The 13,842-nt window shown below is 43.6% G+C and overlaps 1 protein-coding gene across 4 annotated transcripts in view; it reads right to left on the minus strand.

Annotated features, from left to right (window-relative positions):
* Window positions 1-10,902, minus strand: part of SOCS6 (suppressor of cytokine signaling 6) — a 28,051-nt gene extending 17,149 nt beyond the window's left edge. The window contains exon 1 of one of the 4 annotated variants that reach the window (XM_075084591.1): window positions 10,352-10,902. The gene's annotated coding sequence lies outside the window, so the exon portion shown is untranslated. Of the gene's footprint in view, window positions 1-10,221 lie in introns of all 4 variants that reach the window. The other 3 variants (XM_075084590.1, XM_075084589.1, XM_075084588.1) reach the window with 3 other exon arrangements.
* Between the last annotated feature and the right edge of the window lie 2,940 nt (window positions 10,903-13,842).

Consider the following 13,842-nt stretch of genomic DNA (forward strand, 5'->3'; position numbering starts at 1 on the left):
GCAGCTCCTCCAGAATCAACTAGAGTTGCAAATACTCAGAGCATACTATGAAAGTCAGGCTCCTTAAGACTCCATAGACATGAGGACCTTATACTCAAAATGTTGTTCATCAAAACCATTCTCCCCTTCACATATACAGAGCTGCTGAATCTAGGAAGTACCACAATTTCAGAGGGGTTTTGTTTTGTTTTGTTTTTTAACTTAAAAACTCCTCGGTAGTGCTTAGCTGTATGTTTGCATAAAAAAAACCCAGAAGTACTTAAATGTTAGCAGAACTGTATCGATGCCTATGTCATGGCTACGCCTTCACCTACCTCCTTAGGCGTGTTCTAGAACTGTCCATCATTACCTCACAGAATCATGCTGAATAAAATACTGTGGCAACCCCTTCTTTTTCTGGACACTGTGAGAACTGGATGAGCATCGCATCCCTCTGCATCACATAAGGAGCCTGCATTGAGGGAAATCAAACTAAAAATTCTAGCAACTTGGGTAGTGGTCTTAGCCACCGTGGAAGGGAAACTTTCGCTTGTTCTTAATTAAGACACCCTACTGTGCAGAAACAGTTTCAGATGCAAGAATAACTGGGCCAGAAATCAGGCCCACGTTTTCCCTCTCCAAGGCAGTTGCTTACTCCACTGGGATGAGAAAACATACCATCTCTAGCACTTTCTTTTTCGGCTCCATTAATCTTCTGCAGAGCAGCTTTAAAAGAAGGAATAGAAAGCTTTTCGCACTACAGAGCAGCTAAAAGGGTGGTGTTCAGGGTAGTCCTCATACATAAAGCATAGAAGTGGAGAACTACCTTGGCTATCTTACATTCTGAATGAGCGCTCTATCTACTGAGCTGTTAAATCCTGTAGTTTACACCACTGGGAAACACAGCCTGTACTGCTTGCAGTCTGTGAAACCTGTCCAAGCAAATGACAAGGGAATTTTTAACCATATACTTTTATATTTAATTTCATCTTTCATTGCAGGTAACTTTTGTCCATCACATGGATGCTAGGTCCAATGTCCACCTATTACACGGTCCACAATAAGTAACAGTGACAACAACGTACTTCACTCACAAACACTTCAGAATCCACTTTAAAGGTAAAACAGCATTTAATACATGAAGTGTAAGGAACCCACTCTTACATAGTTACATTTGTATCTCATTTCTATTCTGGAACACCTATGCTATTTAACAAGATGCAATTCAACTGAGATTAATATTGGTTTGATCTAGGCTCTGATAGCACTTAATAAAGGGGAAAACAATCAAAAGCAAAAAGTTTGCATAAATAATGCTATGAGAAAATGTTATTAATAACTTTTCCAAGTGAATATACTACTTCTTTGTCACTGTTAGTAGAAAGGCTTTATCCGTACATGTTACCAGATAGACTCGCAACTCCATCTTGCCTTTAAGCACCTGTAGTTTAAGTCTCAAATAACCACCTCGCCCAGAAAAATAAATGTGTTCCAAATGGCTTAAGTACCTTACACAGTCTTGTTGGATAAATGCAAATCATAACATTAACCCTAAGTATTCTAAAAGGAGGTTTGAATAAATTTATTTATTTAAAATATTTATTTATTAAAATATTTATTTAAATAAATATTTATACTTACATAAGTGCTTAACAACAAACTACCAGCTTTGATAGTATTTGATAAGTACACAAGCTCCCTATTCCCTGCATCTTCATTTTGTAAGTACTCTAATCATTATTTTAAGCTCCTCTAAATACAATCAAATATGGAGGGGTTGAGGCGGAAGGCATGCGTGGGTAGAAGTCTCACTCACTATTCCAAAACTCTAAGCACCAAAAGACAGATTATTTTAGCAGAGCTACACACATGTTCACCTTGATGAACCGATACCTAAGTAAAACAATAATACAATATTTAAAGTTTCACTACTGTTTCTGACATCAGTTTCAGAATCTTCAGAATCAGAAAATGTGTTTCATAAAAGACAGCTACAGAAGGGTCACATACTATCAGTTTTCTTAGGAGCACAGCACACAAAAACAAGATTGAAGGTGGCTCAAAATTCTGTTATCTCTTCCACTATTATGACTCCAAATTATTTTTATTGCAATCTTTATTTCAATATATTCTACTTCCAGTATCTCCAGCATTTTATTTCCCTCCTTAGGCTCTATGTGATTCATAAGCTAGCCTGTCAACTGCTAAACAAAGTTAGGATAGTTTTAAATCTTTCAAAGCAGATAAATCCTTAAGAATGAGACATTTGAAAACTATACTTCTAAACTGTCATGATTCTTTTAAGTGAATATTCCTCACTTAAAGTTGGCACCTGTATCAAACCACATACAGGAAGATTACATTAGGATCACTGTCAACCTCAAATCCAACCAATTTTATACATCAAACAGTACTGGCTACTGAAGATCAGTCTTTCATGGTCATTAGAACGGAAAGTAGGGTTTATTATACAGACAAGTCAGCACACACAACACGCCAGAAGGGGGCGGGGGGGAGGGAGAAGGAAATTAATTTAAAAAAAAAAAAAGAGGACTTCCTTCTTTCTGTTTAAAGATTGGAAGATCTTCAGTCAGGTGGGTGCCCATGAGGAAAGCTTCTTCCTCACAAAGTACCTCTTATAATTAAGCAGCCACCCCTGGAATGCACTCCAGCAGCAGAACCTGTACCAGCTGAGCAGAATTCGCACAGGGCGAGCGCCCACCGCCCCCCATGTGGACGGCCTGGCTGCTCCTCCAAGGCCTCAGCACCCACTGCAGAGAGTAATCCAAGCTCTGCATGGGGAAAGTGAGAATGTAAAACACCGCTTGTTTAAAATACTTCCCTTCCCATTTTCACTGGCAGGAGGCCCAATAAGAACAAAGAGTAAGCTAATTATCTTCTTTATGGTTTAGAGCTTATCCATATATGGGAAACAGGAGAGACATGGCTGTGCTCAAAGTACTGTCAAATACACAGGGTAAACACACCTGTACAGAGAGTATTATCTCTGTCTAATCTCACAGAATTACTTTAACATTTTGTTTCCCTTAAAACAGAAGGTGAAACATTAAATAGGTTTTCTAAATTGACACTCCTTTTAAGTCCATGGAGTCCTTTTAAGAAGGCATGTACATTAGCACTGGCCAGAACAGGAACAGAGTTTTGACTGCATGGGCAAAGCCGCTTAGCCACGTTTTGTATCAAGTCCTGATTTGTCATAATAAAACCTTTTTACAGGACTATACCAGTTCAGACACCGCTTATTCTACATGCAAATTTTCTCATTTTGGGTCAAAACTAAAGAGAGACTCTTAATTATTCATGATTAAGCTCAGGAAGTTCCTTTTTTTCTCCTACACCTACACTCTAATCACCTGCAGACAGAAATGTCTCACTACCTCAACCAGAGAATCTGGTGGAGAATATTTTAGTCAAAGTTTTAGACAGACACAGTTTTATCCTGATGCACACAGGAAGACTTTTGGGGTTTTTTTGTTTGGATTTTTTTTTTGTTTGTTTGTTTGTTGGTGGTGGTGGTTTGGGTTTTTTTTTTTAATGTAATGTTCCACAGAAGCAAAAAATAATTTTCCACATAGCCCTAAACAATCTGATTTTGCTAATATTCAGTCCCAACCCAGCAAAGATTAATTAACTGCGAGCAGACATTTAAATCAATGGTACTGCTCACTGTACATTATGTTTAGCTTGCACAGGAAGAATTGAGGCCTTACACTGAGCAACTTCACATCCATGTATAAATTCACGCATACAGGATCAAAGATAAAATTTTCTCTGTGTATATGAAGTAACATGCCATATGAGATTTACACAAATTCAAAGCCCTTAAGACAGCTATCTCCTGAGCAAGGTCAAATTTCTGCAGAGCCAGGAGTATAGAAGCCCAGCTGCAAAAGCTAGCTAAGCTTGAAAGTTCAAGCATGAAAAAAAATAGTCATGCACACGCACACAGACTGTTTTTCCTCCTGTTCTCTCTGATATACATTTAAAAACTCATACACTATAAATAAAATGAAAAAATGTATTAGCCCAATTAAAAAAAAAAAAAACACAACAAAGAGAGGATACATACTTTTACATGCTGATACACAGAACTTCTGTTCCTGTTTTCCATGTCAAACAACATTTAAAACATTGCAGATTCCAAAAAGCTCTTCGTTTTGTAATATACAGGACATCTGAGTCAGTACCGATGTAACAAATTCCCTTCACTGTCTTCTTTTGACCACCATTGGATTAGACAGCAAATAAGAGTAGTGCACTGGTCAGTACAGACTCTCTTTTATCCCTTCAGTAAGGGACTGTGGAATGTTTACATTTACATGTAAGCATTTTTCCAAGTAACAAGGTTTTTTGCACAAAACCATGCCAAAGGCCTATGGCCAATCCTTTATTACTTCTCAGCATTACTTACTACTAACCGACAGCTCTTCTCCTCTTACTGGCTTTTGAAAGGAAGAAATTCAGTGCTTCAGAGAGCATTGGATCAGCATTGGTTTTGCCTGTTTTCCACTGAAGAGAGAACAGGGAGGGGAAGGAAAAAAAAAAAAGAAAAAAAAAACCCAAACAATACAAACCCAGGAGGCACCTACCTTACACAGACCCAGACTTAAGATCTTACACATAACCTAGCAACTCACACCTCTGAATGCACAAACCAACTATTCTGGAATCAGTCTCCTCAGGCTGACCAAAATTCCAGCCTGGAAAACTCCCCCAGAGCAAGTTTCACCTAAACCAGTATGCCTGCACAAACAGCTTCTGTTCAGCAAATCCGGCGAGAATTCCTCACTTGCCCAGTTCCCACCAGCTCCTGAACGAAGAGACTTGACCTGAAAAGCTGCCCGCCCTGTTTTTGGAGTACAGCTTCCACAAAACTCATCCTAGAAGGCACACCTTCTGTAATCAGAAACTCTGCCCTGATGCCGCTCATCTTCATTTCTGTATTTCAACTATTAAACCTCATAATCTGATACCTGATTACCAACCAAAAGGATTCCCAAGGGTATTAAAACCCATTACCGATGCCAGAAACACAGTCAACATTATAGCTTGTAACTGCCCAGTCTTGTAGCACTTACTGAGGCAAAGTCAGGGGAGATAGGATCCCCTAAATCAGAAGGAACAAAAAGAAAGCAAACTTAACCACTGTATCAGAGACATTTGGGATCGAACAAGCATGCTTCGGAAGTGTCTGGAGTAGCCTACTAATTTGTTCTCAACCTATTTGAGGAATGCAGACTGCTTTAGAGAAAGAAAAACAATCACCTACTCAAGACTCCTACAAACTGCTGTTTTAGCACATTTACCAGGGAATGTCAAGATTAATTAAGACTAAAACTACTCAAGAAAAACAGAGATCACACGCTATAAAACCAAGCCTGACTGGAACCTCATTTCCAACAATTCTGTCGTCAAGAGTAGCACTCGATGTATTGTTTTAAGCAAGACGGAATATCTTTGAGGAACAATACCAAAGGTATTAAGTCTCCAATCTCAAACCCTAAATTTAATCAATTTATCTGCTAGCTGCATTTACCATATTAACTCGAAACCATCAAAACCTTACACAAGTCCTCTTACAAGTCAGTATCATATACCATCCAAGCTAAATAATACAGTTGCTGATTATACACTGCACTGGAAGACAAAGATAAAAATTGTACATCTGTACAATTTACCTAACAATACCCATAGGTTCATTTTCATTGTTTAAATCTTTTAACCAGAGACCACCTAAATTCTGGAAAAAACACTAACATCTACTAGTTATACCTTCACTGCCAGAGAAAATGGCTCTCATCCAAAACTGTTTTACAGCCATTTACAGCAAAATTATTTGGTGTTTATAACCAAAAGCCCACATACTTTACACACCTGAGATTTTTTAAAACTGCCAACCAACTGCACTTGGCAGATTACAAAAGAAATTATTTCAAAGAATGCAGGAAGACTCTCATGCCCTATGTGCCCTATATATACACAATAGGAAGCAATGTTTGGAGAGCAGCACCTGGACAGAAATACCTATACATGGCATCCTTAGGTTGGGGTTACCTGCAAGCAAGGAGATTTTCTTCATATTCCTTCAATGGAGTTTTAAAGTCAGAGGCAGAAGTCAGCCAAGGTATGTGCATCCCTACTAAACAAACAAAGACTTGTATTTGACTTGCATAGTTTTCTTGGTGAGGTAGCAACCAAGGAACAATTTTTTAGGTACCATGGCTTACATCCTTGTCATAAATGAAGCTAACCGAGTCCCTCAGAGTTCAAAGTGTCTTGTGAATGGTTAAGGACACTGAAAAGGGCCAATCACTTCCAGAGTATTTTGTGTTAATGTTTTCCAAAAGAAAATTTCACGACAGATAAGAGTTCAACTAATTTTTTTTAAATGAAAATATCTAAAGATAGGTCCTTAAATCCACATTACAGACTCTAATGAATAGTAGTCAGATTGCAAAGCCATACGCCTCAAAACTTCCTGAAATTATCTGGAGTTGCAGATGCTTATTGCTTGCATGCCTGCACATGACATGAACAGGAGTCAGAAGACCATGAAAACTGGCAGAAGAAAAGGTTTGAAGCAACTTTTATTTATGTGAGCTTAAGAAATCCGAGCACTAAATTTCTAACACTTTGATCTGAAAGTTTTAATTCTCACACTAGGCAGCCTAAGTCAGATTCTGCATCATGTTGCCTTTTCAGTTTCAGTTTGTGTAGACTCTAGCAAAGCTTGTGTAATCATCTTCATACGTTTGATGTATTAGACAACACTTTACATAGTCAGCTTTCTATTTTCATCCACGGCAATAATTCAAGGCCAGCTTGTTTTGGTTTTGACCACCAGAAGAGGCTGAAGGAGGTGACATGTCTTTGTTTGTGTTAAGATCATTAAGCTACAGTGGGGGGGAAGAAAACTACTGAAACAAAAAACCCAAAGCTACTAGTTCTTATGTTTGTTTCAAAACTGATGTAACTATTTTTAACACAGAAATTTATCCAACTTACATACTACAGAGTTTTAGTTCAGAAATCAATTCTCTTTAGAGGAAAAAGCAAAACCAACAATAAATGAAGGAATCTGTGTCATGATTTTTTGTCCTCTGCTGATTCAGAAGCATATTTGAGTGGCAAGAAACTGCTTTTTAAACATGGACAATAAATATTCCATTACAAGTACAATCTTCTTGTTCTAATAAAAAAAAGACAACCAACCCCCCCCAAAAAAAACCCAAACCAACAAACAATGAAAAACCACCCACCCAAAACCAAAAAACCTCACAAATTTTCAGGATAGGTTTTTTTTTTTTAAAGGACACTTCCTTGTCTACAACTACTACAGATTTATTGTGAGGCACTGGCTGGGACAGAGGCTGTAAGAACTTGGCAGCTTTGCATCGAGTATATCTATTGCCTTCTGAAGAGTGATATGTATGTCCAGAAAAATAAGCGTACACCAAAATAAAATGAAATTAGATCAAACGTAAGGATAAGGAACATTAGCAGATATTGTAATTTACCTTTAAAAAAAAATTAAGATGAGGAAACTCAGAGTTCTGTATTTCTTTTCAGTTTAATACTTCACACTACAAAATATAGTTAAGTTGCATAAGAGAACCTTGTTCTGCTTTTCAATGCCAATCCTAACCAATTTATACTCAATACTTTTCAGCATTTGCATTCCTGAATTAGATTACATTTATTTTTATACTACTTGTGTCTTATTTTCCCCCTTGGAGCACCACAACCATTTGAGCTACCCCCTCTAATTTGTTGCTAACATACATTAAAGCACTACTGACAAAATGCTGAGACAGACACCAGCAGAGAACAGTCTCCTTTCTATCTATGTTATCACTCACATCCCTACAACATGTTGTACTACCCAAACACTACCAAAATAGTGCTGTGTAGGCCCAGGAAGGCAGTAAAGCAATAGCAAATAAGGCACTTGAGTAAGGGACTGCCCTGGACTGGCCTCAGTTTTGCCAGCAATACTGTGGCGAATACGTAATGAACTCAAGGCAATGCTACTAGACGAAGTCTTCACAAACGTTTATGTTCAAGTTACTGTATGACAGAAGATTTCATAAGAAAGAGCAGAAAGAATGAACTTGCATCCTAAGAAGAACTCTTAATTAAGAGTTCACTCTCTCACTCCACCACTTCACTACCCTAAGGAGAATCAGGATGTGCAAACTACTTACAGAACAATGCAGAACAGTTATCATTTCATACCGTCCGTCTCTAGGAGTAACCCAAGGTGTCTGGCTGACCTACCTGACAATCTAGGATCAAAGAAGTTAACAGCATAGTATAAATAAATACACATCTTTTTTAGACTTCAGTATGTCAAGCTCTCAGGAAGTTTAGGATTATCCATCATGTCTCCTGAATCCACACGAACACTTTGATGCTGCACATACGTAGTGTGATGAAGTGATGCTCACAACAGCTCTGGAAACACCACAGTGCTTCTTCCTTATGACTCCATAGCCTTGCAGCTTCCCAGGAAGTCAGCAAATGCAGGCATCTCTATACAACACTACACTCTGACTACTCATACTTCTAACTATAAAGGCTTAATTTCATTGAACTTTAGAAAGAAAAAACTACTTAAAACTCAGGATATAGGGAATACGTGCCTGATTAAGCATACAACAGGTGAGCCTGCTTTAAGTAAAAGCTCAGTTCCAAACGCAGTGCAATGCCGCAAAACTAAGACATATGTAATAGACAGTGAAGACTCTGTTCAAGTACTGCTTAACACTTCTTGAAAATAAGCACTTAGAAAAAGCTGAAATTTGCCTTTCGTAAGTTACACATAAAACTGTGAGCTACATGTACTGCCTTACTGCAGAAGACTCCAAAAATACCTACACATTTTCCAGTGGTATAAAGTCTTCCATCCCAGCTAAGCAATTTATTTAACTATACTGAAGCTTCCATATCTTCTACAATCCAATGATGTGTTTATCAACTTGAAAAAACAGGGCTATTTTTCCCACTCAGAGCAGAGATGCAGATGCATTATTCCTCAAGCACCTGTGCAGAGGGCAGCTCTCTAAGGCAGAAGGCCTGCAGCAGGCATTTTTTATCTGTCTACAGGCGTATTAAGAGGCTGGACACGGCATAAGCATTCCTGGCAGGCAGGAAAGAGGGGTTGGGACCTAATGGTGAAAGGGCACAAGAATTTAGTAACTGGAAGAGAAGCTTTCCCTGACTGAAGTGTATTCTGCAACCGACTCTCTTTAACAGAGTAACCTACTTTGCAGAAAAAAACGCATTCCAAAATAACACAATTTTGAAACCATGGGGAAAAAAGACAGAGAATGGAAAAAAAAGACACAGTCAAAGCACCTCACATCACAGACGCATGTTCTGCACCTCCTAAAACCTCAGTGTTTTGGAAGGGCTCTTTTCTTAAGCAAACAGCTAGGCATGGGCCAGGGCCAGCTGTTTTCTGAGAGAAGTGCCACCACTAGGGAAAGAGAATGTAAGAAGCAGATTGAAAAACAATAAAAAACAGTAAAGTTTGGGGGTTTGGTGTTGGGTTTTTTTATTAAAGTTTTTAAGTGCCACCTGTCAGAGAAAGCAGCCCCTCTCTCGATCGCCCCTTCGAGAGCCCGCGGCGCACCCTCACCTCAACAACGAGGCGACTCCCGCCGGCGCCGAGGCCGGGGCTCCTCCGCCGCACCAGCCCCCGCAGCGGCTGCCCAAACCGCCGCCTCCGGCCCCTGCCCTGATGGGGACGGGGGGTGGGGAACCCCCACCGCCCAAAACTGAAGGCGGCCGGGGGGGATCAGCCGCCTTCAGCCGCCCCGGTAGGGCCGGGGTGCGCCTGGGCAAGGGAGGAGGGGAACAGGCCCCAGCCGCCGCAGCTGGCGGGTGCGAGAGGCCGGCCCGGGCCCTCCTGTCACGGCGGGGGCCGGGCAGCGGCGCGGCGGCCCGGGCCAGCGCAGCTCCCGCCCGCCCGGCCTCCCGCCTTGCAGGCCGCGCCGCGGCCCCGCTGCCTCCGCAGGGCCTGGCGCCGCCGCAGGCTCGGGGAGCCGAGCGAACAAAGGGAGAGGAGGCCGGGGCCGTGGCTCGGGAGGAGGGCGGCGGGCGCGCCGCGAACCGCGCCGTACCCCGGCTTTTCCTCCGCCCCACCAGCCCTCCGCGGCCAACGGGGGAAGGGAGTGGGGATACGGGCCGCGGCGCGCCCGCTGCCCCGCGGAGGCTCACCCAGCGGAGGCCGCGGTGTCCCGCTCCTGGCGCGGGCCTCTCCTCGGGCACCTCGGCGGCGCGGCGCGGCCTGCGCCGGCATCCGGGCTCGGCGGCCAGCAGCCTCCCGGGGCGGCGGAGCGCGACTCACCGAGGAGGAGGAGCTGGCGCTGCTGCTGCTGCTCTTGCGGGGTCCGGCCCGGCTCCGGCTCCCTCCCTCGCCGTGCCGCCACCTCCCTGTTCCTGGCGCCGCCGCTGCTTCCTCCGCCTCCTCTGCCCCCACCCCTCCGTCCTCGGAGGGGCGCACGGGGGTGGCGAGCCGCGATGGCCGCTGCTTGTCGAGGACACGGCTCCGGCTGCGGCGTCCGCGCACAGCCCGGCGGGGGCTGCGGGGCCCGGGGCGCCCCCGGCCGCTCCCTCTCTCCGCCTCCCCGGCCGCTCCTGCCGCCCGCCGCTGCCACCAGCCCTCGGCGGCCCGCCGGCTCCGCAGCGCCCGGCCGGGGCGGCCGGACCCCTCTCCCTTCCCTTCCCCGGGTCAGGGCGCCTTTCCCCGGGCTCAGCAGCCGCGGGAAGCCCGCAGGGGCCGGACGGGAATGGCGCTGGCAGGGAGGAATGGGCCAGGGGCTAACAAAGCCTCACCGCTTCCCAGCCACCCGCTCCGGTGTCCGGCCGCTCCTCTTGGCTACAGAAGCTCATAAAGTTCAGAGGGAGCTGCTCCCCCCGGTTTGTTTCGGCGAAGGGCACGGCCCCGCCAGAGCCACCCCCGGCCGCTCCCCGCCCCGGGCAGGGCAGGCGGGCCCGGCCTGCTGCCGCCCCGCCGGGAGGCGACGGCGATGGGCGCCCCCCTGCAGGCCCCCGCCGCGCCGCGCCGGGAGGGGGGGAGGTGGGCTCGTCTCCCTGCCGCTCGCCTCCTGTGCGCGCACACCCCCTCGGCGTGACCCCGGTGCGCCAGGGAAGGCATCGGTTCTGTGTTCAACTTCGCTTCCCGGGTCGCCACGAGAAAAGTGCCACTGAAGTTCGGCCACACCAGCTGTGCGACGGCCGTTGCCTTGCTGGCTTGCTTGCCGGCCGCTCTTTTAAAAATAAAATGCTGAATCAAGGGCAACAAAGCAGTTGTTAACTTTAGACGTGTGAGACCGACGGCAGCGACTAGCACGGGGCAAAGAATTAAGATCTGCGGACAATATGGGTCATAAAAGTTGTCGCGAGTCATATTTGCTGACTGATGCGGAGCTAGTAAAATTCTACCTTCATTTCCTGCTTGTGGTGCATAACTGACGCAAATCAAGAGCCTGATTTGCAAGGATAGGCGTAATTTGCTTACCTGTGTAATCGCATGAAAGTCAGTGAGATTGTTTGTACGACTCATTATGTAACCGCTTAACTGATTTTAAGGTTAAAAAGTAATTGATAGCACTCACAAGGCTGTGAGAATATTCATGTACATGCTGCCTGAGTTCTGCTGAGATCACAGGTGTTTGTGGGTTGAGGTTAGTGAAGTCTTCAATTGCCAAAGTTATCTGAGGTCAGAATGTGTCCTGATTGCTTTTACATTTTTATATCTGATGCATTTATTGAGAGTTAAAGGCTTTTCTTGAGTCTCATCCAAGAGTTGTATGCTTCTTTATGTGTCTGATCAACCTCGGTTGCTGGCAGGCCAGCACCATTGCATGAGACGATGACTATAGTAAGAGCTGCAAAAGGAAATAAATTTTTTAAAATACAAAGTTTGGCTTTTTCAGATATAACATACCTAGAATGATTTATATTTTTGTTAAGTGTTTTGTATTAAAACTGTTTGCTTTACAATTATGATTACATGTTATCAGTGGTATAACAAACAAAGCTAAGAATAGCTCCGAGTAGATCATTTTGGAAACCTAATGGAGTGCAGTTCTTGCTTGTAAAACCAATAGTGTTGGTATGAAAAATACAAGTGACTTTCTGGGTTGGCAGTGGTGTTCAAAGAAAGAAAAAGATGCAGTAAACCACAAAAGGCTACCTTTTCTATCAACATAGTAGGTTCCTCCTTTCCTAGGTAAACTGTTGGGAGTTTAGCAACCTAATCCAAAAGGGTACCAAGAAAGCCGTATAAGGAAGGAAGGCCCTGAATGGGAAAGTTTCAGTTTAGTTTTCATACAGTTCTGTCAGCTCCTCAAATTGGGGGGGCACCTGAGGGGGGATGTTTTTGTCTTCTCAGGCCTCCTTTTCCTTTGGATACAAACATTTGAACAAGTAATTATCTTCAGGATCCAGCTGGTATTCTTGCAGGACGCACATATGTAGTACCAACTTCAGCAGTGCCTTCAGCAGCAGCTGTGGGGCAATAGCAGCCATATGCGAAGAAGCCAACTGGGCTAAAAATGTTTTAACACCTTCAGCCAGCTTTTGCCATAGGCACCTTTTGCAGTAGACTATACTGCATGTAAGACAAAACAAAAAAATCGGTCTTGGGAATCGTATTGTACAGCCTCCTACACTACTGAAAAAACAGTTTCCAGATTATGACGTTTTCCAGCCTGTGTGTCGATCAAAGGTTTTCATGTGTCTGAAACTGTCCCCTTGTCACTCTGATAGGAATAAAAAGGCTTTGTTTTTTGCAGAAATGGCACGGATAGACAACCCTACAGAGCCGAAGGAAATAATCCAGAAACCGTGGTAGGCTTTTCCCACACAGTTTGCCTTCCATACCTGAACTTTCTCCTCACTAGTGATGATGCTAACTAAACACGGCTTAAATTAGTACCACTAAGAAAAGTGGTGACCTTCCTCATCTTGTCTCCGTTGTTTCCTTCCCTCCTCCTGCCCACACCTCTCATTTTCTTTACAGTGGCTCCAGTGCTCATTGGACGTCTCTAAGCCAGCTCAGGTAGCTAAATCTCCTGAAGTTCATTTGCCGAACAATAAAACGTGACATAAATTAGAATAAGTGCCTTATTTTTCACTCCTGTCATTTAGAAACTCTCATCTGTTCCTGTAACAGTTCACAAGAACAGCATTTTCAGCTTGTTAAGCGGTTTATAAGAAGTCAGGGTCTTTCAAGTCAGGCATGCAAACTTAATAAGCAAAACCAAACAATACTTTCCAGCTGGATTAGTAGCTGATGTAGTTCAACCTGTTATCAAGCGAGTAGCTCGGCCTACACAAATAGAAGAGGTAGTTTGCACGTTTGAACTGGTGGTGGTAAGAAAGGGGAGGAGGATCAGGGACTGGGATCTTCTCAATAGGTTACCAGTGTGCTGTTGGCTTGTCTCAGCCTTAGCATATAGCTTCATGTTCTGGATAGATTTTTGTCTGTCCAAACATGTCAGCAAACAGCCGTGTCCCAGTAAAAGCAACAGTTTATCGCCTAAGTGTGCTACTGGCATTGCAACTTGAATGGCAGACGAGGAGGATGGTAGCAGGATTGCTCAGATAAATTTGTTCTTGGCTTAAAAATACATGAACTAAACTGGGCGTTTCATACATTCACACATCTTGTTTTAATGCCTTCTGCACATATCACCTATTAGACTTGCCTCGCAGTTGCTAGCTTTGGTTCAAAATCATGAGGACTAGAAATTTGGTTTTAGTAATACAAAATTCAGGTCTTTCATATCCGATGTCCTGATATGCATGAACTTCTAAAATCAGGAGCTCCAG

Source organism: Phalacrocorax aristotelis, chromosome 2 (assembly GCF_949628215.1).
Source record: "Phalacrocorax aristotelis chromosome 2, bGulAri2.1, whole genome shotgun sequence".
NCBI lineage: Eukaryota > Metazoa > Chordata > Aves > Suliformes > Phalacrocoracidae > Phalacrocorax > Phalacrocorax aristotelis.